At 45.5% G+C, this 26167-nt stretch overlaps 1 protein-coding gene across 3 annotated transcripts in view; it reads right to left on the bottom strand.

The window, feature by feature from the left end:
- The window catches only part of ELK3 (ETS transcription factor ELK3), an 83169-nt gene extending 63126 nt beyond the window's left edge, over positions 1-20043 (bottom strand). For all 3 annotated transcript variants that reach the window (XM_035257348.3, XM_078337092.1, XM_054238764.2), the window contains exon 1: positions 19703-20043. The gene's annotated coding sequence lies outside the window, so the exon portion shown is untranslated. The remainder of the gene's footprint in view (positions 1-19702) is intronic.
- Between the last annotated feature and the right edge of the window lie 6124 nt (positions 20044-26167).

The raw sequence follows: 26167 nt of genomic DNA, 5'->3' as shown, positions 1-26167 counted from the left end.
TCGCTTTTTCGTCCAGGCTGGAGTGCAGTGGCGTGATTTCAGCACTCTGCAAACTCCACTCTGCCTCAGCCTCCCAAGTTGGTGGGATTACAGGAATGTGCCACCACTCCTGGCTAATGGTTTTATATTTTTAGTAGAGACGGGGCTTTACCATGTTGGCCAGGCTGGCCTCGAACTCCTGACCTCAGGTGATCTGCCCGCCTAGGCATCCCAAAGTGCTGTGATTATAGGTGTGAGCCACTGCGCCCAGCCAAGCTTATGTGTGTTTTAAGCCTTCAACAAGGTTTCTCTGCCCCCCTTCATATATGCCTTACATGAAACACAACACAACTATTTATTTTTAGCCATCATTTCACTTGCATCACCCAGCACTTGCACCACGGCCCCTGACAAACAATAGGTACTCAATATAAAGGTGTGCAATGAATCAGTTTCTTTGGATCTCAGTTTAAGATGGGGATTGTAATATCTGACTTCGCAGACTCTTCCTAAATGAGCTAAAGAGCCTAGACAAAATAATTTTATTTTGCTTCCCCCTCCTCCGCCACCCCCGGGAGGAAGATGAACTCACTCCCTTCTCCCTGTCTTCATTGTCTGGGTCCTGTATCCCACCACGTGGCTCACCAGGTAGCCACACAAAGTGTGCACTATGTAGTCTTGAACACACACACACACACGTCTTCATTTAATCTCTTCTTGGAAAACATCAGACAAAAATTTTATTGGGCGGTTAAAGGAATATAAGCCTCCTAGATCAAAGCAGCCAACTGGTCACCTGGCCTCCCCAAATTGAGGCTGTCGTTCATTACAGCTGCTTGGTTAACCACATCTACCTCCCCCCCAATCCCTCCCCCCACCCATCAACAGGCCCAGAAAACAGATTTAGAAGTCCTGGGAGCTGCAGGGAGTCTTTCCAGTAACCCTAAAATAGCAGCAGACCATGCCTTGAAAGATGAGTGGGGCTATAAAAACCAGAGGTTCCTACAACCTGGGACAGTCCCCAGCCTCCCTTAGAGTCTCACATGAAAGGACAGGCTCTGCTGACAATGCTTTTTCTTTCAACAGATGGGCTGTTCCTTCCCAGACATTTCTGGACTAAAACCTGAACATTCACTTTCTTTGCCATTGTTTTTACTGCCTGTGTTGTTTGCATTCTCTTAATTCTGGCTTGAAGCACGACCCACAGTTCTCGTACTTGGTAACATTCGGCTTCCTCTTCTGCAGGTTGCAGGCAGGAAGCTGGAAAATGGGCCACAGGAAACCTGGCCTCCTACATCTGCCCCACTTTGGCACCGCAGCTCTGGTTTCATTTTGTCCTGTGTGTTAGCTGTGTGTTAGCCTCCAGCACTGCAGCCCAGCTCTGCCTTCTGAGCCAACACTTACGCTCTGATCACCCAGGAAAACTCAGAACTTTTGTTCCTCCCGAAGTAATTAACCCTGTGAATTCAACACGGAAAAAAACACCAAGCAGATTCTCCTAAACAGTAGTCATTTGGATCAGAATAGTGTGGAACCAGAAAAATGATTCATTAGATGTAATAAAGCTACTAATAAAGCCACAATGAAAATGAAAGACTGTTTCATAACACTGGACACAGCAAAAGATTTTATGCTTTATTTCCTTGATTAAGTTCCATGGAAATGCAAAAGTTATTTTAGGTAAACATGATTACTAGTGGTCCAAGGCTGCCTGATGAATTTTCACTTGCTAGGCTTTGATATATAACGTACAAAAATAAGCTATAATCATATTTCATGATAAATATCAGATTGTGATATATTTTAAATTGTTTCCTAATAATATCACAACTATTAGGTTGAACTATAAAAAATTATTGTTTTTATGGATCTGAACTAGTCAAATACCAGCAATCTCATATGTTCTTTTTATTTTATTTTATTTTGTAGAGATAGGGTTTCACCATGTTGGTCAGGCTGGTCTCGAGCTCCTGACCTCAGGTGATCCAACTGCCCTGGCTTCCCAAAGTGCTGGGATTACAAGCGCAAGCCACTGCACCCAGCCCAATCTCATATATTCAACTTAAAATATATTCACATACATAAAACTCACACACACACACACACACAACACACACACACACACAATCACATCTCCAGGGCAGTTTTCTCTTCACATATTTGGTCCATGGACCTTTTTGAGAATCTAAAATTCTCTAGGAAAAAGATTTATTTATACAAAATACACATAATTTCACCAGGGTTTATAAAACTCTAGAAATAACGTACAAATTTCAAATTGAGAGAATGTTCTAGGAAAATGTTAGCTGTTAATATATCCTCCACCACCAGCAATACTGAGTTCCCATGGAACTCAAGACACGGGCTCATACCTAAAGAAATCCATTACTTCATTAAACAGGAGCTTTTCTTTTTAATGCAATTAAATTTGATGACCACTTACTATGTACCAGGCATTGTGCTAAGTGCTTTACACATGCTGTCTAAATTTAACACTCTCAGTTGGCTATGCCCATGAGGAACTATGACTTTGAAAGGTGAAATAAGACGCTCATGGCCACATGGGTCAAATGGGCCAAGAGAGCCTCATATCCAGGGGCATCTGGCCTCAACGTCCAGGTTCTTAATCACTGCGCAGATGCCTCCAGAGGCTTCATTTCTCATACACACTTCACTGCTGCTAAGAGAAAAGTCTCACTGTAATTCATGGGAAATACTTTCCCACTAGCAATTACATCAGGACACTTCCTTGTTCATTTCTAGCGTTGCCTGATCTGCGTCTCCAGCTGTTCCAGTCTGGTTCTGTTTCAGGAATCTTTGAACCTACCCCATCCATCATTTTGTTAACCAATGCCCTCCTTTCAAAGATCTGTATCGTGGTTTAGACAGGTTTCAGGTTCATCCAACACGAAATAAGCAAGGGTGGCTCTCGATACAAACAGGACGTGAGAAACTGCATGTTCTGGAAGTCAGTGCCTCCTGGACCTCCCACGGGGCGTTTGTATGCAGGACGGTGGAACAGGATGAAAGTCAGAGGAAACAAAAGTGAGCTAGCCTGGCCCAAGAGGGGCCCAAAACACGCATGCACCTCACGTCACAAAACGAATCATGAGAAGCACCTCAAGTATGAATAGGAACAGGCTGGAGTCCCACTGAAACCGTGCATGACAGTATCTGGCACCCAGCAGGGCCTCCAACACTTTCCTTTAAAAAGAAACACCTCTAGGGAAGTGCCACTTCAGGTTCTAAGAAAGCAGTGTCTAGGATTTCATGGAGGACCCACAAATGCCCTGAAAAACACACACTGTTCCGAAGTCAGAAAAACTTACTCCAATCTGGCCAGCTGATCGTCAGTTGGAGCTTTAAATGAATGAGCTCCCTAACAGTGGGCATCTGGCCCCCAGCCCCCATACTACTTTTGATTCTTATGTTTCAGAGGTCTTTGCTTGAATGGAAAATCTTTTACCCCAATTTTTATACCACTAATATCAACACAATCCAATCCTGCATAAAAGAGAAAAAAGTTGGAAGTCAAGAGGTACAAATTCTCATTGCAGCCAAGACCTTAAAGAGTTCTGTGATCGCAGCCGGGCGCTGTGGCTCACACCTGTAATCCCAGCACTTTGGGAAGCTGAGGTGGGCAAATCACAAGGTCAGGAGATTGAGACCATCCTGGCCAACACAGTGAAACTCTGTCTCTACTAAAACTACAAAAATTAGCTCGGTGTGGTGGCGTGTGGCTGTAATCCCAGCTACTCAGGAGGCTGAGGCAGGAGAATCTCTTGAACCAGGGAGTCTGAAGTTGCAGTAAGCCGAGATCGCACCACTCACTGCACTCCAGCCTGGTGACAGAGTGAGATTCTGTCTCAAAAAAAAAAAAGAGAGAGTTGTGTAATCTTATGTGCCTTGGAAAAAGGTAGGTCACAAAAAAAAAAAAAAAAAGGAAAAAGGGTCATGTGAGCTATGGCAGGGATGTTAACCTCTCTATTCCAAACTTCTCTGTTGAACAGGTAAAGCCAATGTTATTTCTGTACTTTATGTGTCATCAAACTAAAAGACTTCTTAAAAGTATTTTGAAAGTAAAAATATGTAATCCTTTTGATCAATACACTGTATAACTGATCTTTAAAATGAGGATGGAACAATGTCTTCAGCTTTAAAGACAGCTTTGATAGAAGTATTTCCTTAAATCTACGGTTGTCAGTGTAAGAAAATGTTTATTACCGTAAATACTTTAAAATGGTCTTACAAAAATCAAGATAAAGGAAATCTTACAGGCCACTTCCACTAGAATGAAACCCTAATCTTTCTGATACACTTGAAAGCTTTTCTGTACTAAAGAAGCTGATGAAAGTCCAAAGTATTTACCCAGTGCCATGAGAACATTTTTGCATGGATACAAAATGATGGTGGTTTTTCCACATCCAGAAACTGAACCATTTCCTGCCAGAGCATCCTCCAAACTCTTCTATTGTGTGGAAACTGTAAAATCTTTCTAAATCAGGACTTCCTCCTATTATGCTTTAGAGGCGTCTTTCTGGGAAGGGTAGATCCAAGGCAAAAGGTAGGAATTCCTGCAGCACCACCCAGTGGAAACATTAGAAAAAAAAAAAAGCAAGATAAAATATGTTTAATAAAAGAAAATCTCGTGTGTTAGCTCTTCTCACTAAAAATCTGGACACCACTCTTTCTGCATCGATGGCAACATGCAGTCTGTTACGCTTGCAAATGGCCATTCACATCGCGTCTGCCCTGTCTCTTTCACACATGTGCACACGTGCTGGGCTGTGGCAGGGTCAGGAAGGATGGTGCACCCCTGGGGAGGAAGGGGTCCCAGATGGGGTCAGGTGTGGGCTGTGACATCATCCCTTCCTCTCAGAAGGATTCCCAAGGGGCCCTGGGGACTGGGAAGTCTGCACAGCTGTACTGGGCACCCTAGTCCTGATGTGGCAATGAGCGTTTCCTGGCAGAGACGTGCCCAACCATCTGTGCACCTTCCCCTTCCCCTGGCCCAGCTGCACCTGGGCCGGGCCACCTCCACCATCTGCACAGCCATTCTACCTCCCTGGGTCTATCCTGGAGCGAGTTACAAAGCCTTCTCCTCCCCTTGCAGCTCCTTTCCCCAGTCCCTGCAAAGCCCCCTCCGGTGTGAGCATTGCCTGGTCCCCCTGTCCTACCAAGGCCACAGTGTCCTACCAAGGTCTCACAGCCTCCCTGGGCATCATTTCAGTTTGGTTACACTTCATTTACTGCCTCCACCAAAACTTATCTCTCCTCACCAGTGCCTGCTTCTCACCATGTATGACATATCAGGCTACAATTTTCTTGGGAACTGGATGAGGCAACAAGAACCCTTGACCTTCTCCCTTCCAGCTCCACAGAAAGCCCTGGCAGGGGCCTGGAGAAGGATAGATGCCACTGCATGCTCTTCGTGGGAAAACTGGGAACTTTCTTGTCTTCTCTATAGAACTTAAAATAACAAAGTAAACTCAATCATTTCTGGATGGTTAACTCACTTTAAAAAAACTGCCCCCTGGCTGGGCACGGTGGCTCACGCCTATAATCCTAGAACTTTGGGAGGCCGAGGCAGGTGGATCACCTGAGGTCAGGAGTTTGAGACCAGCCTGGCCAAAAGGCGAAACCCAGTCTCTACAGAAAATACAAAAATTAGCCATGCATGGTGGCCCGAGCCTGTAACCCCAGCTACTCAGGAGGCTGAGGCAGGAGAATCCCTTGAAGCCAGGAGGCAGAGGTTGCAGTGAGCTGAAATCGTATCACTGCACTCCAACCTAGCAACAGAGCAAGACTTTGTTTCAAAAAAAATTGCCCTCTAACGCAGCCTACCTGGAAAAGTTACCTTTCTCCCTTCCTGTAGTAAATCCACTGAAACCATTTTTAATCTTTCTTTTAAACAGTACACAGATAAGGCAAAGGATAACAGTTGGCTGAGCTAGACACTGTTTACAGTGTATACGATCAGTGCTAACACTTCACAGCGTCATATATTTGAATCACTGATCATTTATTATACAAAGGGTTAATATTGTATTATACATCTTTTTCTTTCTATTTCTGAAGTTTAACGTTTGCCAAAACATGTCAAGGTTTAGTTGGATAATACTGACATTACCTAGTCCTTGGGTCCCACTAAATACAGTATTGTTGCAAAAATGGTGACGAGTTACCGGTATTCATGACGGAGGCAGCACCATCAACATCTTTAGAGATTTTTGAGAAGCACAAAGAGCTACCTCAGAGAGGTGGCTCCTGAAGCAAGGAACTGGTTAGTTTCACTGTTTTTCTTTCGTGCTCTTCTCAAGAAAACGCTTTCATGGTTTAGAAAATGCAGATTCCAGGCATAAACATTTACACATAAATCTGGTATGGTACTACATTCACTTTGGAAGAGAACGATAACAAAGTGACTCTGCAGTCTTCAAAATACCATCGCCTGCTCATGTGGTGGACATGTGTGTGGGGTTTTAGCTGCCTCTGAAGTCACGAAGGTAGTCACTAGCCCTTTAATAGTTTTACCCTCCCCACACGCATATGTCTCACTCACATTTTTGTACAGTGGACATTAAGTCTAGCTGCATATGATGGCTACGGTGCCACATGCCGAGGGACACTAAGTCTACACAACTTCTAATACAGTTATTTTTAACAGGAAATAAAAATACGGCAGGGTTCAGGTAAAAAAGTGCAAGCACAAGCCCTCTTGCTTTTCATTCAATGTCTGTTTAAACAAAGCCTGACCCGTAGACAAACAACACTAAGTAGAACGCATTTTAAAATGGCTTGATGTCCCTGGTGGGTACTGTTATTTCTAAAACTTGCAAAAATAAGACAGTGAATGATTTCAAAACTTTAAATAGTCTTCTCATAATGCCTCATATTTAAAACCGATTTTTTAATTAACTGTCAAGATGCACTGAGTAAATGAGCAAAATAACACAGAAACTGTCATCGAGGGGCAGACCAACCATTCATTCATTCGTGTCCAAGGATCGGTGTTATGCAAAGGCCACCAAAAGCATCTGATGGAAGAGACTGGCTGTTGGTGACATTAGCATCAAACATCAATCTGTACTCCAAAGCATCCTCACTGCCCTTAATTCCCACATGGGCATCTACCACCCACTGGCTTGGCCAGTCCCTTTTTGAAATATCATATACAACTTATTCTCTATCTGCTCTTCCAATGATTGTTCAGCGTGAATATAATAACTGTACAAAATAATAGCCGTATCTTGCTTTAGAGGATCTTTTTTTTCCCCTTGTGAAAGATAATCACCTGGCTGGGCATGGTGGCTCATACCTGTAATCCCTACACTTTGGGAGGCCAAGGTGGGCAGATCATGAGGTCAGGAGTTCGAGACCAGCCTGGCCAACACAGTGAAGCCCCATCTCTACTAAAAATACAAAAATTAGCCAGGCATAGTGGTGCGTGCCTGTAGTCCCAGCTATTTGGGAGGCTGAGGCAGGAGAATTGCCTGAACCCGGGAAGTGGAGGTTGTGGTGAGCTGAGATTGTGCCACTGCACTCCAGCCTGGGCAACAGACTGAGACCCTGTGAAAGAAAGAAAACAAAGAAAAAAGAAAAGAAAAAAGAAGGAAAGGGAGGGAGGGAAGGAAGGAAGGAAGGAAGGAAGGAAGGAAGGAAGGAAGGAAGGACAGACGCCCTTTTGGTTAGGTAAAATATTTGAATTGATCTACATCAAGGTCTTAAAGTTTCTTCTTTCTGAAAGACACACTACTAGGCTTTAATAGTTAAGCTTAAAAACACACACAAAGGATGTGGCAGAGGCTGAAGGAAGACGCTGTTCTTGTGGTTCAGCTCTGATTGAAATCAAAGCAGGCAACAAGCTTATTTGAGAGCTGTGACCCTCAATCCTTTGAGAATTCATAGTAAACTTGAGTCATTCGATTCAAGATGTCTTCAAACAGCAAATAATTTTGTCATTAAAGTAACATACTTAAAGAAAACTTTAACACTCTTCAGATTACTTCATTTGTCATCAGTGCAGCACTGAGAACTAATGGTACAGCAACTACAGGAGTGAATTAAGTGAGGACAGAAACGCCAAGTTGCCGATTGGCTCTTCTGTTTTTGCCTCAACTATCTAAGATGAAGTTGGTCCATCTATGGGCATTTTTGCGCTGGGCTATGCATGCAGCAAAGATATGACGACATCTCTCTGCCCGGAGTTTAATCAGTTCTAACCCTCACTCGGGCGTCACTTGGAGCACTGCAAGGCATTTGTTCTAAACTGCTTTTTAAAAAACGAAAAGAAGAGCTGGGTGTAGTGGCTCAAGCTGTAATCTCAGCGGTTACAGCGGGGAGGCTGAGGCTGAAGATCACCTGGGCCCAGGAGCTCGAGGTTGCAGTGAGCTATGATGGCATCACTGCACTCTGGCCTGGGCAACAGAGCAAGAGGCTGTCTCTAAAAGAAAAGAAACAATCCAGTGCCCTCTGGTCTAAATGGTCAGTAGCTGGGGCTTGGAAAAATAAACAGGAACGTTAGCAGAAATAAACTGCCTCCCAATGCTCATGAATTCTGGATTCCAGAGGATTTCAAGATCATACAAGAAAACTGAGGTACTGCACACCTCACACACAGTCCTAAAGATAACACTAAATGGTTTGGTCCCCGCTTCTCTGTATGTTCATCATGGCATGTGCTGAGATTATCAGGAATCTATGCTTTCTGTAATTCTGTAATAAACCCAGGTTCTCTCCTGATTTCTCATCAAGAAAGGAGGTGGAGATGGCTAGTCAACACTGGCTACACCCCCACCCTCTGCAGAGAATCAGGGCTTCAATCCTACATGGGCAGTGACTCTGCAAAGAGGAGCAGCACAAACTGAGGTCACCTACTGTCCCATTCTCTCAGACGCATACCTTCCTCTTACAGAGTGTGTGTACATCTATAAAGGTGCACACACACTCCGAATCTTCCAGGGGATAGCTCTTTCATCTGTCAATCAACTCCAACGACAAGGATCTGCATCTGAGCCTCTAAAGGCAAGCCTTCCAAATTCCAAGGGGATGGAGAGGGGAAGTGACATTTCCAGTTCAATGAGCGTTAACCAGAGAAATGTTCCTAACTTTTAGTGTTGGGGAATCATTCGAACACCTACACCTCCTTTTCTTGCTTAATAGAATAGTATCATCTTCCTGGTCCCCAGGATCATTAACTCTGAGGATGACCTACAAGTGCAGGCAGAGGAGAGCTCCCGTTGATTGCCCCCAAGAGAATTCCTGCAGTTACCCCAGAATACATTCCGGGCTTGTTTTGATGTTGCTGCTGCTGCTGCTGTGGTTGTTGATGTAATCTCTCTATTCTGACAATTAAGTGCAAGGAGAAAAATATCCTTAATCATACATTCTGCTTAATCAAAGTTTGACTATTAACAAATTACTCCTTGGCAAAACCCAGCTGAAATGTATTAGGAGACCTAGTCCTCCTTCACCAAAAACCAGTTTGGGTATGAAGTCACTCAGCTCTTCACAAGCACGTAAGCAGAATGTTTTGTTACTTTCAACCTCAATCAGAAACATCATTAATCTTAAAAAGGTATACATGGAAGCTACACACACGGGTTTTACTGTAAGTAAAGAAAGTACCTTTAACTGTGAATCTTACAGGTTTCAAAACTGATTATCCAAGGCAACTACAAAAACCTGATCAACTGAAGTCTTTAATAAAGAACTAATGGCTGCTCTACAATGATTAATTCTACGATTCAAAAACTTTACATTGAGATTTTCTCTCTCCTCTCTCTCTTTCTCTCTCTGTCTCTCTCTCTCTCTATTTCTCTCTCTCCCTCTCTCTCTCGACAGAGGTTTGCTCTTGTTGCCCAGGCTGGAGTGCAATGGCATGATCTAGGCTCACCACAACCTCTGCCTCCCGGGTTCAACCGATTCTCCTGCCTCAGCCTCCCAGGTTCAACCGATTCTCCTGCCTCAGCCTCCCAAGTAGCTGGGATTACAGGCAAGCCCCACCATACTGGGCTAATTTTGTATTTTTACTAGAGATGGGTTTCTCCATAATGACCAGGTTGGGATTACAGCCATAAGCCACTGAGCTCGGCCGAGATTCTTTCAATATATACTACCCTATGAATAACTTGACGGTTAACCGCCCATTCTCAGTATAGTAATACTGATACCAACAATAGGGCCAAAGCTTGTCCTGCAGGATACTAACAAACTGACCTCATTTCTACTTTTCTTGCAAGTCTGAACAAAAAGAATGGGAAGTGGCAGAGAGGAGCTTTTTGGCTGTCTTTATGATTTTTTTTTCCTTTGAGGAGGAGTCTCATTCTGTAGCCCAGGCTGGAGTGCAATGGTACAATTTCGGCTCAATGTAACCTCCGCCTCCCTGGTTCAAGTGATTCTCTTGCCTCAGCCTCCCAAGTGGCTGGGATTACAGGTGTGTGCCACCATGCCCAGCTAATTTTTATATTTTTAGTAGAGACAGGGATTCACCATGTTGGCCAGGCTGGTCTCAAACACCTAACCTCAAGTGATCTGCCCACCTCAGCCTCCCAAAGTACTGGGATTACGAATGTGACCAATCTCTCCCAGCCTGTCTTTATGGTTTAACCAAGATATGTGCTTTTATTAATCCAAGTAACTCATCATGTAGGAAAGAGACAGACATATGCACAGCAACAGAGGGCTTTATCAAGTCCAAGGCAAGACAAGGTGGGGCTATACTGACAAGTGTTCCCCCCCTCCAGATTATTTTTAATTCATTGAGTGCCAGGTATTGCACAAAGTGCTAAGATAATACAAAGGATGAGAAAACCGGTGCAGGCCCAGAGGGAGCTTATATACAGGTGGGCACCGCAGACACGCAGCACACATGACACAGACATGCACAGGCATCCCCCACTCTCCAAATCGAACGGGGCCAAAGGTTCAGACAGTGACTTCAGATCAGGAAGGATGCCATGGTGGCTGGGTTATGGAGGAAAGAGTAGTAATTAATAATGAGGGGCACTAGCCCTATCTTCAAAAAGATGTCTCCAAAACTGTCTAGTTCCTGGCCAGGCACAATGGCTCACTCCTGTAAACCCAGCACTTTGGGAGGCCATGGCAGGCAGATCACAAGGTCAGGAGTTCCAAGACCAGCCTGGTCAATATGATGAAACCCTATCTCTACTAAAAATACAAAAATTAGCCGGGCATGGGGGCACAAACCTGTAGTCCCTGCTACTCAGGACGCTGAGGCAGGAGACTCACTTGAACCCAGGAGGCGGAGATGGCAGTGAGCTGAGATCACACCATTGCACTCCAGCCTGGGCAACAGAGCATGACTTTGTCTTGTGTTCCTGTGTTTTGAGAGGGAGAATGCGGGTAATGAGGCAACCTGTAAGTAAAGCCTGTGGTGGCCAGGTGCAGTGGCTCACACTTGTAATCCCAGCACTTTGGAAGGCCAAAGCAGGCATATCACTTGGGGCCAGGAGTCTAAGACCAGCCTGGACAACATGGCAAAACCCCATCTCCAAGAAAAACACAAAAATTGGCCGGGCGCGGTGGCTAATGCCTATAATCCCAGCACTTTGGGAGGCCGAGGCGGGTGGATCACAAGGTCAAGAGATCAAGACCATCCTGGTCAACAAGGTGAAACCCTGTCTCTATTAAAATACAAAAATTAGCTGGGCATGGTGGCGGGTGCCAGTAGTCCCAGCTACTCAGGAGGCTGAGGCAGGAGAACTGCTTGAACCCAGGAAGCAGAGGTTGCGGTGAGCCGAGATCATGCCATTGCACTCCAGTCTGGGTAACAACAGCGAAACTCTGTCTCAAAATAAAAAAAGGAAAAAGAAAAGAAAAGAAAAACACAAAAATTAGCCAAGCATCATGGCACAAGCCTGTAATTCCAGCTACTTTGGAGGCTGAGGCAGGAGAATCTCCTGAAGCCACATGGTAAAGGTTGCAGTGAGCCAAGCTCATGCAACTGCACTTGTGGAAAGGCCTCTGAAGGCCAGGAAGAGATGACTGAGGGAGATCTAGTTGTGGGGGGGCGGGCAGGAAGGCTTCCCCAGGGAAAGATGGTGGAGCGGAGTGTGAACTAAAGGACACCTACAAATTGGCAAGGCATGCAGTCTGAAAAATTGAGGGGTCGGGGGAAAATTCTCTTTGTCCGCATTGACAAAGGCCCAATGGACAGAGGGCAGAAGGCATTTGAGGGACTGAGGAAAAGCCAGTTTGACTGGCCCAAATCACATCTTGCAGCTTGAGTCAGGGGTTTTGGTCTTTATGCTAAGCTGAAGCCAGTGGAAAATTTTTCAGTAAAAGAGTGACCTGGTCAGATCTGTGTTTTGAAAGAATTGTTCTAGCTCCTGCGGAGAGAAGGGATCAGAGGGGGTGTGAGGGAATGTGAGAACCCTCAAGATACAGCAGTGGAGGCAGAGAGCACTTTCAAAGACTATCAGAAGGGAGGAGGAGGAATTTAACCAGGTGACCAAACTCTTATCTGGCCCTACTGAGCACCCAGCTCAGAGACAGTCACTGATGTCCCCAAGAATGAGGTGGCTGTGGGTCATTAGAAATCAGTGCTACCTGTCACAAACCTCAAAAGATTAGGAGGAAAGGAAGCATGGCAGCTAATATTGGCCTTCCACTGGAATGTTCCTTATTCAATAAGGGGCCAAAATGGAATTCAAGGGGAAGTTTATGGGGAGCTCCTTTTCCCACCACAGGATAGCTGTTTGTTTAAATTCCTGCATATGTCTGTAAGTCAGAAGTTTGGAGAAGACAGCAAAAATTCGTATCATACTTTCACAACTCAGAAGTAGTCAGGTTCTTTCCTCCAAAAAACAGTAGTACATGAATAGGGCTTCTGACTTGAAAGGGATTATCTCAGCTTCTCCACTTTAATCACTTTTTTTTGAGACAGGGTTTTACCGTTACCCAGGATGGAGTGCAGTGGCACAATCATGGTTCACTGCAGCCCTGACCTCTCGGGTAGCTGGGACTACAGGCACGCGCCATGACATCCAGCTAATTTTTGGTAGAGATGGGGGTCTCACTATGTTACCCAGGCTGGTCTCAAACTCCTGGGCTCAAGTGCTGCTTCAGACTCCCAAAATGCTGGAATGACACTCGTGAGCCACTGCACCCAGCCTCCACCTCAACCACTTTACCATTAGGCTAAAGAAACTGAGGTCTGGGAAGATGACCTAATATCCTCTCATCTCAGTCTTAACATAATACATTTTTCCTAAAGTATACATATTACTTTTGGTTAGTTTAAATATTTTGCAGATATCAAGCAATACAAAAAGGATTTTTCTTTTCCTCTTACTGTATGATGAAGAAATCTACACATTCAAATGATTTATTTTTAACCAAGCAGATTAAAGACCACAATATTTTATCAAGATGTTCTGAGGTATAAGTATCTATATGGTAGAAAGATGAAATTGTCTTAATAGAATTTTTTAAATAGCCAGGGATAATGAGACCCCATTTCTACAAAAAATACAAAAATTAACCAGAGGCCAGGGGTGGTGGCTCACTCCTATAATCCCAGCACTTTGAGAAGCCGGGGCAGGCAGATGACTCGAGGCCAGGATTTTGAGACCAGCCTGACCAACATGGCAAAATGCCATCTCTACTAAAAATACAAAAATTAGCCGGGCATGATGGTACATGCCTGTAATACCAGCTACTTGGGAGACTGAGGCATGAGAATCACTTGAACCCAGGAGGCGGAGGTTGTAGTGAGCCAAGCTCGTACCACTGCACTCCAGTCTCGGCAACAGGGCCAGAAACTGTCTCAAAAACAAAAAACTAGCCAGGTGTGGGGGTGCACACCTGCAGTCCTATCTGCTTGGGAGACTGAGGCAGGAGGATCGCTTGAGCCCAGGAGTTTAAAGCTGCAATGAGCTATGACCATGCCACTGCACTCCAGCCTGGGTAACAGAGCCAGACTGTCTCTAAATACATAAGCCAAGAAACATTTGGGGATATGGAAACACTGTCTCTCTGGGCAGAGTTACATGGATGTATACAATAACACTTAAGATCTGTGCATTTTAATGTATGTAAATCATACCTCAACTTAAAAAAAAGAGGGGGAAGACATCAAGAGTCCTGTTTTCTTTATTCTAGTGCCTGCAGTACAGGGGCCCCAGCTTCATCGGCCTTAAGAGAAGGTCTCCAATTGGAGGAGTAAGTCCTACTTCTACAGCACTGCAGGATGACTATAATACTATATAATTTCAATCTGCTAGAAGAAAGATCATGAATGTTCCCAACAGAAATAAATCATAAACATTCGAGATGATGGATCTAACTACCTTGATCTGATTACTATATATTACACATATGAAAAAAACACTGTGTACCCCATAAATATGTACAATTACTATATATCAATTTTAAAAAATAAAATAAAAAGAAAAGGTATCCAGCTAAGTGTTTTACCCCATCACTCCCACATTACACATGGATATTCAGGAATTATTCTTAGATACAGAAGCTTTAAGAATACTTACGATACTACATGCTTTAGATCCTTGTTTTAGAGTTTGCAAGTAAATTCATCTTAGTCTAATTCAAATTAGAATAATATAACATCATCTAAATTTCTTTAAAACTATACAAGTAAATTTCTCAACCATGTTTCGAAGTCATCTTATTTAATTCTTAGAATTTAATAATTACTTTCCAGGAAATGTAAATTAATACATAGCAACAAAGTAGTCAGTGACTTTACTCCTAGTGGGAATTCAAACCAAATCACAATTTATTGAAATGACTAGTTCAAAGCTTATTTTAAAACTGCTGACATATATGCAAATCTCCAGTAATGGATCAAAGACCATTTTTATTTTGGTTTAGGCAGGAATCATGGGAAGTTGAATTTCTGCATAGAATAGTTATTTAAAAGACTGAGTGATCTACCATTTTTGAAGACATTTGGAATTTAACAAAAGGTTACACACATGCGTGCGCGCGCGCACACACACACACACACACACACACCTAATTTTATTTACTAGAGCTGCTCTATAAGTGGCAAAACCAGAGTTTTCATGGTTTCGCTGCCATGGTTTCAATCAAAAAGCTGAATGACCTCAATTCAAAGTAGCTATGAACAACAGTTATCGTGAGCTAAAAATCAATTTAAAACACCAATTTCAAAGTCTGGAAACTCCACTGATAGAAAATGAAACAGTAATTAACAGTTGTTAAAGGGTCCAAAGTGCACCTTTCTCTCCCTTCGCAGTTGGATAATGTCAAGACATATTTTCAGTTTAACCTGGTTTCTCTTCTTTCATCATTTAACATTCTATTTTGATGTGTAGTGCCCTGTACTTCCTGTTACTACATCTTGATACTCTACTGCAAATCATGACTCATTCTTAAATCACAGAGAAACTCATCAAAATCCAAAATTTCACAGTACATAGGAACTCAGTCTTTCAAGAGGGCAGCATTCTTAGAACATTACTTGAACCACAGAGGACAAAAACACTTAACAAGTCCATGAAGAAATTATGTCAATCCATGGTTGAGTCAACACATTTATTAGATCAATAAATAGAAGCTCCATGTGATCATTTCAGTCCCAGTACTAATAAAATGTGTTACATGACATGCTAAGTAAAAAAAAGTTATCAAACAGTAAGTACAGTGTGCTTTCAATTAAAAATGGCATGTGCATGAGTGGATATACGTAGACACACATATGCATTTTTTTAAACTGGTAAATTACACATCAAAATGTAAAAGTGGAATTATGGAAGATGTTTATTTTTTTCAGAGTGGTTTTCTGTATCTTTGCAAGGCAATTCACGTTAGTATTTTTTACAATAGAAAAAAAAAACCAACCAATAGAAGATACTATTTTGCTAGCATGGTCTCAAAGTGTGTTATAAGTCAATCTACACAGGCAAAGAGTTATTAAAGATAACTAGGACATAAAAAATGTTTGCCTGAAATATACAAGAAAATCTGACAAAAATGGAGTCCCATTCCCCTCTCATCTATATATATATGTACAGAACCTTAGGAAAGGGTCAGAGGACAGTCACCTGGGCTCTACAGCCAGAATAAAGCCTGAATGGACAGACAACCCATTTCTTTTGAACTTTAATGAGGCAGCTGGTGCGGTGGTTCACATCTGTAATCCCAGCTACTGGGGAGGCTGAGGTGGGAGGATGACTTGAGCCCAGGAGTACAAGGCCAGCCCTGGCAACATAAACAATTAAAAAAAATAAAGTTTCATGAGGAACCCCAGGTCTGGGAAACATGGAGATGACTGAGTCATTCCCTACAGTTGTAAGGGAATAAAACTAACAATTAGTAAGCAGCAACTCACCCTCAGTGAAAAAAGACTCTACTCCAGGAAGTCACATTCTTGGAGAGTTTTTTAAGAAGGGTTTTGGGTTGTTATCAGGTCATGTGTTGCAACATTTCACAGCACCATATTATTATTCTGAATCAGATAGACATATGAATATAATTGGGTACCACAGAACACACAAAATCTAATATCTGACAGCTAGAAGGGAATATTTTAATTTACATACACTGCCTGGAAGTCCTTTAAGACCAATTTCAGGGAAAGATTTTAAGTTCAAAAAGTTATTACAAATATAAATTTTAATATATGACCTCAGAGTTACATTTACTGTATATTAGCACTTTTATTTAATTTTTTATAAAGGAAAAAGAGGAGGTCTTTAATAATTGTTTAACTTCAAAACTCAAACGATGCTGACAAATCCCTGCTCTCCCCTCGCTGTGTTACTGCCATCCTGGTCTCAACAGCATTGGTACCAAGTGCATGACGATGCTATACTCGCAGAGTTTCAGAGATGGCCCAATTCAGGACATAAAGGGTACACAATGTCATCACCCATATGTCACTCTATTATTGCATGTTACTAATCAAAAAGAGAAAATTCATGAACGCCATGTTATATATGTTGTCAATAAAGTACAGCTCATGACTTTTAAATGCCTTATTGTTACAGTTTTCATCACCTTCATCACCATTTAAGTAAATAAGATTTTCTCAACCCACTATAGACATTCTGGGCCAAAAAAATTGTTTCCTGTGCATTGCTGACTGGTTAGTAGGACCCCTGACCTCTACCCTCTAGAAGCCAGTGTACCCCCATAGTTATAACCACCAAAAATGTCTCCAGCCATTGCCGAATGTCTCCTGGGAGGTAAAATTACTCCTAGTTGAGAACCACTAACGTAAATGAACCTATGCATCCCAAATAATAACTTGGAAGGAGGAATTCTAAATACTTCTTTTATTTAAAAAAAATGTACTGTTGAGAGAGTTCAACCTCCATTCTTAAGGAACGCTCATGCAAAATGTGTGAGATCTTGTGAGCCTTTCTTCTTATCCAGTATAAGTTTTGTTAGCCTACTCACAGCCTTCTCTGAGACATTTATTGAGCACCTACTCTGTGACAGGCCAGCCATTAGGGACATCCTGTACTCAGGTCCACTGACTCATACCCCGGTAGGGCTGTTTGGGCTGTTTTTAGGACACTCTTTGCCACTGTAAAAGAACTGCCAACACCTTAAAAGCAGCACATCTTTGTCAATAAAGGGGCCCCATCGTTCCAATCAGGTTCCTTTTGACACATTTTAGTAACTCTACGAATTTCTAGACAACATTTAAATTTAAAAAAAAACCTTTTTTAAAGGCAGAAGGGCTTTGCTATATTTGGCATAGAAACGACTTCACTTTTCAAACTCGGGGGGTTTGCAGGCAGGACCATTACTGGAAACTCTGAGAACACTTATGGACAGTCTCCTTAACTGCCTGACCCCTGCCCTCCTAACACAATTTGTAATTTTATCGTCCTCATAAATTGAAACTCATAACTGACCTTTTCCAAATAAATGGGTGCCACAGGGACAGAGAAAGAAAAAAGGATCAGAGGGTATTTTGTAAGGCTCACAAATCGATTTCAGCTCATGAATAGATGCCTGGAACATGCCCCCCCGCCCCTCCCCCCCACCGAAGACAAGCACAGATGGAGAGGATGGGTGTGTGTGAGCTGCTTATCTCCCCCACCCCCAACACACAGACACACGAGGCAAAGAAAAACCTGCAAATCTGAAATCCAAAATGGCCAAAGTGACTCCAAAGTTTTCAAGACATGTCCTGAAAAGGCTTGCTGGGCGGCTGTACCCCTAAGTAAATAAAGCCATAACTTGTCTCCTTCCCCAGCGCCGGGCTCTCAGGCTGACAGCGGCTGCACAAAACCCCTCCTGTGCCGAGCAGCGGAAACTCCTAATGAGATTAGTTGGTGTGTGTGCAGACATTACTTAGCAATGACTAAGGGGGCTCTCTCTTCCTGCAGCAGCCAGTGGAAAATTCAAGGAACTTTTTCCCCCTGCAGCAGCAGAATCCCTTTAACCCTCTCCCCAGCCAACTCCAAAAACAACTCAGCCTCCCCCTTCCCCGCTCAACCCCCAGGCTGGGGGACTGGGGTGGGGGGAGTTAAAGACCGGCCAGGGGCTTTCAGAGGAGGGAGGATGGAAGGGGGCTGGCGGGGAAGGGGCGGGGGACCCCTCGAACACTACAAAGGAAACTGTAAAAGGCACAAATACATAAACCTGAGAAGGAGCAAACCACAGTTTCTTTGTGAGCTCCTCTAGTGAGTCATTTTCAAGATGCTGTCTGCTGCCAGTTTCAAAGCGGAAGCGCATGGCAATTAGTCTTGCCGTTTCCAGACAAGCCAGAAACTCTCCCGACACTCGTTTTTTTTTTTTTTTTTTTTTTTTTTTTTTCTAAAAAGCCCCTTTTGCAGTTTCTGAAATAACATTTCTTGCTTCCACCTCCACCCGCCGTCTAACTGCAGCTTGTCCCTAAGATGATCCGGTTCAGAAAAGATAACAAAACCGAGACCTTTTATTTTTGTTTTTGAACCACGCCAAAATTGTAATTCCCTACTCCCCAAAAGTTACAGTAGCGTCACAGGCCCACACTGAGTGTGAAGGTAAAGAAGGATGGGAGGTAGAAGGGGCGCCAAGATTATTTCTGGCCCGGTCCTTCTCTAAAACCATGCCCAGTAAAAACCACTGGCTTTTAAATGTCCGACCGGGCGTGCGCCTGGGGTGGTGACCTGGGCGGGGGTCACCTGCCGCGCGAGAGTGGACGAAGCCCCCAGTCCCACACCTTCGCGACCCTGCCCTCCACCGCCCCCTCCATCCCTGTCTTCCTCCTAGGATCCGAGCACCGCTGCCCTCTGCCCACTCGAGGGGAGCCTGACTGCGGTCCCAGCTGGAAGGCCAGCGGTGTTCCAGCGCCGGAGCACTCAGCCCGCTCCGGCCACCGTTCTTCCAGGAGTCTCGCCGTCCCCCGCTCCCCGCGCTGCCTGCAGCGGGGCCCTGTGAGAGTTCCCGGGGTTGCACGCCCGGCACCCCTTCCTCTGGGCTCACAGCTCAGCCCCAGGGCGGGGAGCCACCGGCGCAGGGTGTCCGCAGCCCCGGGCCCTGCGCGAGCTCCGGCGACGGCGGTGGCAGCGACGCGGGCACAGGAGCATCCCCGGCGCCCCCTCCCCGCGGCCCGCCCTCCGGCTCGCCCACCCCCACCCCCACCCCGGCCCGCAGCCCACCCCGCGGCGCCCCCCGCCCCACCCCCACCGCGCCCAAGAAAAGAGAGAAAAAAAGAAAACACCCCGAAAGAAACTTTGCAAGTGTCGGAGCAACAGGCACAAGCCCTGTTACCTACCCAGATGTGGGGGAGTCTTCAAGATCCTTCTTCGGGGGGAATTTCTAGGAGGACCCGGGTGAAAGCCCCCGACTTTCCATGCTGACAGGCGTCTGCAGACGGTCTGTGGCTCTTGTAATGAGATCCTGATTTTTCCCCCTTTTTTTCTTTCTCTCGCTCCTCTTTTTTTTTTTCCCCTCTGGTGTGTGTGAGAGCAGGAAGTTGGAGCAGTCAGGCCGAGCCGGCTCACTTCCTTTACTGCATTATTCCCCAGGCGGTGTGCAGTCTGTGTAAACAGGCTTTTCCGCCCCGCGCCGCGCGCCCCGGCCGCGGCTGTGCGCCGGGGCTGGCCGCCCAGGCCCGCGCCTCCCCCGCCGCTCCGGCCCCGCGCGCGCCCCGCACCGCCCCCGCCCGCCCCGCTTCCTGCGCGGCCACCCCGGGGAGGAGCCTCAGACCCGCGGCGACTTCGCGCGGTCGCAGCCTCTCCCCACGGGGAGGGGGGGGTCCTCGCGCAACCCGCAGCCGCCGCCGCGCTTTCCCCGACGCCTGGGATCCTTCCTCACCTCTCTCCCGGGGGGTCCAGCGCGCGCGGGGCACCACGGCGGGGTAGTGCTCTGCGCAGTTGGGCGGGGAGTAGAGTCCCGAAGTGGGGTGGGGGGCGGCTGGACGCCCAGTTTCCCATCCGCCGGGATGGAAGAATTGGGGGACAGAGGGGCATGGGGAGTGGTGGTCAGGGTTTGGTGGCTCTGGGCAAAGGACTGCTTTTCCTGTGGGTGCAAGCACGGGAAAGGCAGTCCCTTTCTGTCTGGGGTTGTAGATGGACACTGTACTTGTCTAGGTTTTCAGTGTTTCAAAGCCAGCCCTCGACCGGGCGTGGTGGCTCACGCTTGTAATCCCAGCACTTTGGGAGGTCGAGGTGGGTGGATCACCTGACGTCAGGAGTTCGAGACCAGCCTGGCCAACATGGTGAAACCATGTCTCTACTAAAAAAATTTTTTTTAAAGGTTTTTTTTGTTTTTTTTTTTTTTCCCTAAATTAGCTGGCGTGGTGGTGGGCGCCTGTAATCCCAGCTACTGGGGAGACTGAGGCGAGAGAATCTCTTGAACCTGGGAGGTGGAGGTTGCAGTGAGGCGAGATCGCACAATTGCACTCCAGCCTGGGCAACAAGAGCAAAACTCCGTCTCAAAGAAAAAAAAAAAGAAAAGAAAAGAAAGCCAGCCCTCAGTGGGGGGACCCACCTTGGGGAAAGGATGAGGATAACACTGGAAGCCAGGGGTGTCTAGTCACGAACCTTTCTGGCCTTTCACGAATGAATGGCCTTCCACAGGCCGGACCTTTTCCTGCCTGCTAAGTTGCTCCCCTGGAAATAAGCAGTGCCCGCAGGGCCAGAAACTGAGGCTTGAAGGGAAGCTCTGTGGTCTCGGACTGGTCTCCACACCACCACATCCCTCCTAGGGGTCTCGCAGAAAGGCCGGTCTCTGATGGGAGAGCTTGCCCATTGCCCTAGGCTGAGACAAGGTGGGGAGGATGCCTGTTGAAGAGCCCCTCATTTCCCAGGCCTGGGCCCCAAGCTCACTACTCACCTTCCAGAACCTTCCATTCCTATACTTCCACTTAGCAACCCAGACCCCTAGTTTTCAAACTTGACCCGAGGGGCTTATTAAACCACTGGTGTCTGGGCCTCTCCTGGAGTCCCAGATTCAGTAGATCTGGGGTGGTTCCCAGCCCAGCTGATGTCAGAATCACCTGGGGAGTGTTTTCTCACTCTCCAGCAATATACTCAACTAGACCAATTAAGTCAGATTCTCTGGGGGTAGGGCATGAGTCCTTTCAAAAGGACCACATTCTAAAAGTTCCTCCACTTATTCGTTTCTATTTTTGCAATCTCTCCTGAAAGAGTATTTGTTTACAAATTTCTCCCTGCGATTAACTGAGCTTCTAAAGGGCAGGAGGTATGTTTTACTGATGAGTGCCACATCCCAACTCCAAGTGCCTAAGGGAGCACACAGCTGATAGGAATTTCCTTGGGGCGTTTGCTTCAGGGCTTATGTGGGTAGTCCACTGGAAGGGTGGGAGAATGCCCCCCAGGCCTCTGAGAAGGAGTGGGGTGTGGATGGGGCACAGCAGGAGAGTGGCGCAGAGGAAGAAGATATGGAAAAAAGGGCTGCTTATAGATCCCTCATTTCCCACAGCTAATTTTCCACTTTTGGTATTACCATTTTAATCCCCAGTCGCCATCTTCCGTCACTCAGCAGAACACCTACTGTGTCCCTGTAAGATCCAGCTGTTGGATTGAGAGATGGTAAACATATTATCTTCAGGGAGAAAAAAATCCACATAGTTAAGAACTCATGCTGCTTTAGGAAGTATATGCCTGAAAGAAACCCATCTGAAACGGCTATGATTCCAAACTATATGACATTTTGGAAAAGGCAAAACTCTGGAGATAGTGAAAAAGATCAGTGGTTGTTGGCTGGGCACGGTGACTCATGCCTGCAGCTCCTTGGGAGGCCAAGGCGGGAGGACCACCTGAGGTCAGGAGTTCAAGACCAGCCTGGCCAACATGGCGAAACTCCATCTCTACTAAAGATACAAAAAATTAGCTGGGCGTAGTGGCAGGCGCCTGTAATCCCAGCTACTCAGGAGGCTGAGGCAGGAGAATTGCTTGAACCTGGGAGGCAGAGGTTGCAGTGAGCCAAGATCATGCCATTGTACTCCAGCCTGGGTGACAAGAGCAAGACTCTGTCTCAAAAAAAGAAAAAAAAAAAAAGGAGGGAGGGGTGGACAGGAGGAACAGAGGATTTTTAGGCAAGGAAACTACTTGGTGTGATACTAAAATAGTGGACACATTTGTTAAAACCCACAGAATATACAACACCAAGAATGAACTCTAAGGTAAACTATGGACTTTGGGTGATAATGATGTGTCAATATAGATTCAATTACAACAAAGGTACCACTCTGGTAGGGGATGTTGATGATGGGGGAAGCTGTGCATGTGTCAGGCAGGAGGTATATGGGAAACCACTGTACCTCCTACTTAGTTTTGCTGTGAATCTCAAATCGCTTTTGGGCTGGGCGTCATGGCACATGCCTGTGATCCCAACACTTTGGAAGCCTGAAGCGGGTGGATCACCTGAGGTCAGGAGTTCAAGACCAGCCTGGTCAACATGATGAAACCCTGTCTCTACTACAAATATAAAAATTAGCTGGGCATGGTGGTGGATGTCTGTAATCTTAGCTACTCCGGAGGCTGAGACAGATTCATTTGAACACAGGAGGTGGAGGTTGCAATGAGCCAAGATCATGCCACTGCACTCCAGCCTAGGCGACAGAGTGAAATTGTGTCTCAAAAATTAAAAAAAAAAATCGCTTTAAAAAAGCAGTCTAGGGGCCAGGTGTGGTGGTATTACTTTCACCTGTAATACCAGCTACTCAGGAGGCCAAGGCAGGAAGGCTGCTTGGGCCCAGGAATTCACACTCCAGCCTGGGCAACAGAGTGAGACCCTATTTCTTAAAAAAATAAAAAGTAGGCCGGGCGTGGTGGCTCACGCCTCTAATCCCAGCACTTTGGGAAGCTGAGGCAGGTGGATCACGAGGTCAAGAGATCGAGACCATCCTGGTCAACATGGTGAAACCTCGTCTCTACTAAAAATATAAAAAATTAACTGGGCATGGTGGCGCATGCCTGTAATCCCAGCTACTCAAGAGGCTGAGGCAGGAGAATTGCCTGAACCCAGGAAGCGGAGGTTGCGGTGAGCTGAGATCGCGCCGTTACACTCCAGCCTGGGTAACAAAAGCTAAACTCCGTCTCAAAAAATAAAGAAATAAAATTAAAATTAAAAATAAATAAATAAAATTAAAAAAAGAGTACACACACACATATGAAGTATATGAAGTCTGTTTTTTAAAAAGTATATTCAAAGCCAAACATAAGTATATTTTAATCAGTGATTTTTATGTTTTTATTTTTGCACGACAAATCTTTTTTTTTGTTTTTTGAGATAGAGTCTCTATCACCTAGGCTGGAGTGCAATGGCACGATCTCAGCTCTCTGCAACCTCCACCTCCTGGGTTCAAGAGATTCTCCTGTCTCAACTTCCAGAATAGCTGGGATTACAGGCGCGCACGCCGCCATGCCTGGCTAAGTTTTTGTATTTTTGTTTTTTTTAGTAGAGATGGGGTTTCATGGTGTTCCCCAGGCTGGTCTCGAACTCCTGAGTTCAGGCAATCCATCCACCTCGGCCTCCCAAAGTGTTAGCTCAGGCAGTCCACCCCCGGCCTGCTGCACAACAAAGCTTTGTAGAATTCCAACATGTAAGGGAGCATGTTTTTGTCAACCAGTTTTATTCTTTTGAAGAAATGCCTCATCTAAAACACTTCTGACACACTTTTGGGCAGCTTTAGGGCTTCCCGACCCATATGAAGTCCTTCTAAGTTTCCCTGGTATTTTGGATTGTTCCCGCCACTACTCTCAGCTCTCCATATGCATGGGTGATTCAGAGCTGACTCTGCTTTTCCTCAAAGCATGGGGATAGCTTTTATTTTCAGGTGTTGGCAGCTTCCATTCTTTGCATTCTTAGAGAAAACTGCTGTTTGTTTTCCATGCTTTCCTCCCCACTATCAAAAAGCAGCCAAGGCCAGGGGAGGTGACTCATGCCTATAATCCCAGCATTTTGGGAGGCCAAGGCAGGCGAATCACTTGATCCCAGGAGTTCAAGACCAGCCTGGGCAACATGGCGAAACCCCATCTCTCTACCAAATATACAAAAATCGGCCAGGCATGCCGGTGCACGTCTGTGGCCCCACCTACCCCAGCTACTTCGGAAGCTGAGGTGGGAGGATCGCCTGAGCTCAGGAGACCTAGGCTGCAGTGAGCTGTGGTTACACCACTTGCACTCCAGCCAGGGCAAGAGGGCGAGACCCTGTTTCAAAAAAAAAAAAAAAAAAAGTCAGCCAAAAGGTGTGGTATCTGCTATTGCATAACATTCCCCTTTCTATGCTGTTGTTATCAGTCAGGGGGGTTAGGATGAGTAGATTTCAAGTAAAATTTCCTTAGGAGCCCTTTATAGCAAATACAGAGCCCAGGGTCATGTATTTTGGCTGACCAAGAAAAAGTGAGACTCTCTCAGTTTTAATAAGAACAGCTGAGATTCCACCAGAGATTATACGAAAAATCTGTGTGTTTGAGGAATGAGAGAGTGTGATGTGCTGGAAGGTACACAGGCAGGGTCAGGGAGACGCAGCTCAACTCAGTCCTACGTAGGAAGAGTGGAAGAGGGCTAAACCTCAAACAACAAAAATAATCAAAGCCTGGTTCCAAAAGAAGGGGTGTATTAGCCAGCTTCTGCTGGGATGATACCATGTAACAAACAATTCCAAAACTTACTAGCTTACAGCAACAAACGGGTCTAGGTTGGCTGGGCTTGGCTGGGCTTGGCTGCAGTCTGCAGGCTGAGTGCATGTCAGCTTCTCATTTCTGGAACACAGGCTAATGGAACACACACCGCTTGGGACATGTGGTTCTCAAGGAGAGGTGGAGCTCAAGTCGGAGTGAGTGGAAACATAATGTTTCTTTCTTTTCTTTTTTTGAGACACAGTCTCAGTGTCACCCAGGCTGGAGTACAATGGCATGATCTTGGCTCAATGCAGCCTCCGCCTCCCAGGTTCAAGTGATTCTCCTGCCTCAGCCTCCTGAGCAGCTGGGATTACAGGCGCCCACCACTACGCCCAGCTAATTTTTTGTATCTTTAGTAGAGACGGAGTTTTGCCATGTTGGTCAGGCTGGTCTCGAACTCCTGACCTCATGATTCACCCACTTTGGCCTTCCAAGTGCTGGGATTACAGGCATGAGCCACTGCACCCGGCCAAAACATGATGTTTCTTAAAACCTCTTCTTAGGACTGGCACACTCACTTCCACTCACATTCCATTGGGGAAAGCAAATCATATGGCCAGGCTTAAAGTCAATAGGATAAAGAAAAGGGCAGGGCATGAAAGGAGAATTCTTTTTTTGGTGGGGGGAAGAAGGGTGGATTCTGAACAAATAATGCAGTCTACCACAAGAGAACAAAAACTGGGTGTACAAGACAACAGAACGTTCAGATCCTGCCTAATTTCACATCCTGCAATGCGAAACGAATGGGATGCTTCCAAAGTAAAGAAAAAGATTACCGATGGATGAGAAAACTGGGGGAAGAAAATGAGTTTCACAATAAACCCAGAAGAATAAATAATGTTTGAAACATATGAATTGATGAATTTCTGATAGAAACTCAAAAGGGTTTGCTATCACTACCTTTGAAGACTGCTTCAACATGGGGGACTGGGGGTAGGGCTGGGAATAGACAGCCAAAGCCTGATGGTAAGACAGACCACTCTGGTGAAATGTTTGGAATCAGGAATTTGGGGATCCAGTCCCATACTTGTTCTAGCTATTGAACCTTGACTGAGTCACTCACCCTCTCTGAGCCGAAACAAGTGTCA

Source organism: Callithrix jacchus, chromosome 9, assembly GCF_049354715.1.
Source record: "Callithrix jacchus isolate 240 chromosome 9, calJac240_pri, whole genome shotgun sequence".
Lineage (NCBI taxonomy): Eukaryota > Metazoa > Chordata > Mammalia > Primates > Cebidae > Callithrix > Callithrix jacchus.
The sequence above is the reverse complement of the archived record's forward strand: the minus strand, read 5'-3'. Positions and strand labels throughout refer to the sequence as shown.